This window comes from Mus caroli, chromosome 1 (assembly GCF_900094665.2).
Source record: "Mus caroli chromosome 1, CAROLI_EIJ_v1.1, whole genome shotgun sequence".
Classification (NCBI taxonomy): domain Eukaryota; kingdom Metazoa; phylum Chordata; class Mammalia; order Rodentia; family Muridae; genus Mus; species Mus caroli.
In genome coordinates, this window is record NC_034570.1 from 45755172 (window position 1) to 45758802 (window position 3631).

The window sequence follows — 3631 nt, forward strand, 5'->3', positions numbered from 1 at the left end:
TAGCAAATGTGTCTTTGAATATATTTTATAAAAGTAGAATGAAATCTCAACAATTGAATTACTTTTTATTAATACTATTTAAAGAATAAGAGAGACTACCTCCATGTTATAAATTGAAAGAACAAACTGGGTATTAATGAAATTAACATCTAGCAGTTGGAAAATATTGACTTGGTAGCAGGGAGTCTGTTATCCTTGCTGTTACCCTGAACATTTCAATTTCAAAAAGTTGCATGACTTTGAGTCTCCTCCATGTGAGACACTGTGCCTGACATAAGGATTTATTTCTGGCTTTCCATCAGCTTCTAATTAATAGCACCACTGTGTGCTACATGATGTGAGAATTGAAAATCTCTAAACAGTACCACAGGAGCACTGCATTCCACTTCTTCTTGGAAAAACACCTGATCAGTTACCCAGCTGTTTCCTCCAGATGTTGTCTGTAAACTCAAAGGTCATTGCTTCACAAATGCTGATATTGATTTGATTTAAAGCATCTTACTGTAGAAAAGGGCCAGTATTAAAATTAAGTTTTCACATCATCACAAGAACACAGGATCAAAACTTGAGAGCTCATCAGACATACATTAATAATTTTTGTGAACTTAAATATAAACTCTATATTCTATAGTTCTTTTTCTTATACATAAAATATGTAATGGTATATTACTTTCTGGTTTTAAGAAAAGCATTGTTTTACCTTTGGATGAACTCAAATTAAAAACTATTATGTGTTATTATTAGACAAGAATAATGAGCAACCCAGTTCAGTAAAAGATAAAAATTTGACAAATAATAATACTATTGAAAGAAAAAGGAAATATAATAATATCACCTGAATTTCTTTCTAAGGTTAATCTGGATGTAAAATGTTACGAGACTGCCTAAAGGATGGAGTTAAGTCTTTATGTTTGCACTTTTCTTCACAGTGTTTTATAAGACCAAGAAATAGCTGGATAAAATGCTGTTATGATAGGATACAGTTTGAGGCATAGGTAATAAAATTAGTTATTTATAAAGGATTTTATGACACTTAATTACAAGCATTATTTTTATACTAACATCAGGATACAAGCAACAGCTTTGCAATAACTATGCAGCATTTAAATATTTAACTAAGTATTCCTACAATGTTATAATTGTCTGATAGAGATTCAATACTTAAAATAACCTGTAATTCTAGGCTGCTATTACCCTTTACCCCTAGGATATTATGTATTTTCATTAGTTATATATGTAATCTATTTGTGAATCAAATTAAATAAAATCACATCTTCAAGAAGGACTATATTCATAACATTTAACATGAACATCTATTATGTTCTACTGTGACCTTGGTTGTACAGGACTCTCCAACTACAGTTTGTCCACACAAAATTAGTACCATACATACATATGGCATGTATGCATATGTGTGCTCTGTATGACCACAGCATATTTTGAACTATGAATAAGTGTCACTGGTCCTCAAAAATAATCACAGTGTACTCAATCATTAGGAGCTCCTACTTGAAAATGTTAAAAAGTTGAAATATAAAGTAAAATTTTAGATATACAGATTTTATAATATAATGAATGTGACAGAAGAAAAATCAAAAGGAACATATGTGGAAAACAAATAGAATAGAAAATTCACATTTCAGTAATGGAATGGTTTGCAAAAGAAGAATGTAAAGCACCAAAGCTAGCAGAGGGCAAAGTGTTTTACTTCCCTGAGGAAAAAGTACTTGATGGACTGAGACAAATTTTGCTATATTAAGACAAGAATTAGAATCCTATTTATCCTCTAATCAATGAATATTGACCGGACACCAATTACTGATATGAGGTTTTTAATGGGGGCTATGGCAGAGAGCTGTGCCCAGAATTTGTGATGATGTGAGACTGTGAGAATTATTACACAGATTCAGCATGAAGGAAAGGTCTGAGAACTACGTGAGTTTAATATTGAATCCTGACTGATTCTAACAATAAAAAGTACAGAACCACAGAACAAAACAACAGAGGAATGAAAAGAATATCAGAGACTCACACTCCTTGAGAGCAAGATGACTGACATGGAGGCAGGGCCTGGTGGCTACAGAATGAGACCAGGAAATAAACAGTTCACTAACCCTGCTGATAAGTACCATCGGGCCAAGAGGAAGACCCTGCAAGTAGTTGTGGGCTCCTTGCTGAAAGAAGCGGGGGTTTAAGAGAAATGCTGTATAGCTACATCTCAGAAATCCAGAGAGGTGCCAAGTCATACTGTGAGCACACAGCCAGAACCAAACCCACACTGTTGGACATCGTGGTCACATTGATTGAAATGAGCTTCAGTGTTGACACTCTACCTGCTTATGCAAAACGGGCTCAGAGGATGGCTGTCAATGAACCTCCAGTAACCAATCAGCCAGTGACACCCAAGGCTCTGACTGCAGGGCAGAACTGACCCCATCTGCCACCCATTCCCAGCCATTTTCCTGAGTTTTGGGATCCCCACACCTACAACAAAACTCCAACATACTGTGAGCTAGTCTCTGAGTACCAGGTCATTCGGGAGAAGGCCTTCTCTCAGAGGTGAGATAAAGTGGAGTGAGCACTCACATGCTACATGGCCAAGACAGGCGAGACCCAGAGTCTTTTCAAGGATGATGTCAGCATTTTCCCCTGGATTGCTGACAAACCTTCACCATCCCCTACCTCACGGCCTTGCTTCTCTCCAAGCTGGAGAAACAGCTGATGGAAGAGACCAACAAACAGAACGAGCAGACAGATACAGAGAACATTGCTCTTCATATCAGCACCAACTATTCCAGAGCTGAGAGGGAGAACGCTTCTGTACTGCAGCAGAACTCCTCCTTGCCGCCGGAATGGGGAGGAAAGCATCATCCATCGATACCCCCTATCTTCGCTCATAAAGAAGCCCAAGAAGGAAGCTGCCCTGTAAAGGAGAGAACACTGCTTTTCTGGGGGAGTGAAATCACAGAGGGAAGAGGAGGGTGGTGTCTTTCTGGCCATGTCCAGGCTATGTCATTTTAGTAGCAATTTTGAAGACAACCTGTTGTGCTTTACTGTTGTGGGTGGAGGAAATCACGGTGCAGTAAAGAACTGTTCCGTCCCTTTGGACATACTGTTGCAACCGGGGACAGCTGAATCGTGGGACTTGATTACTTTGGAACCAGAATGGCCAAGGAAGAGGCAGAAAGAAGACCTAAAGCTCTGTGCCCTCCCAAGAAGAAGGCCAAGTGTAGCACACAGACCTCTTAGATCCCTCTCACTGACCTTACAAACCCAGAAAAGTCTCACTTCTCACCTGGGCCCCAAGATCCCTGCTGTGTAGTTGGGAAGTGACTATGTTTCTCATCATGTTGGAAACAGGCCCACAGCTCACCTTTGATCTGGGGCTTCCAGAAACTAGGACCACAGGTATCAATATCAATGACAATGGTCATGGGGTAGCCTTGATCTCCAACCAGCATTTGATTAAAGTTGACCACAATGGAGTTGAAACACCTTTTGGGAAAGCTGGTCTGACCAGAGGCTGGAATGGAGTTAGTTATCCTCTGACTTAAAAAGGAGTCAAGTATTTAAAGCACCAAGAAGATGGCTCAGCAGGTAGGAGAGGACAGAGCTTAACTGAGAAATTCAG

General features: G+C 39.1%; 1 pseudogene; it reads left to right on the forward strand.

Moving 5' to 3' along the window:
* The first annotated feature begins 2048 nt into the window (after positions 1–2048).
* Positions 2049–2900, forward strand: LOC110295205 (annotated as a pseudogene).
* Positions 2901–3631: the final 731 nt, after the last annotated feature.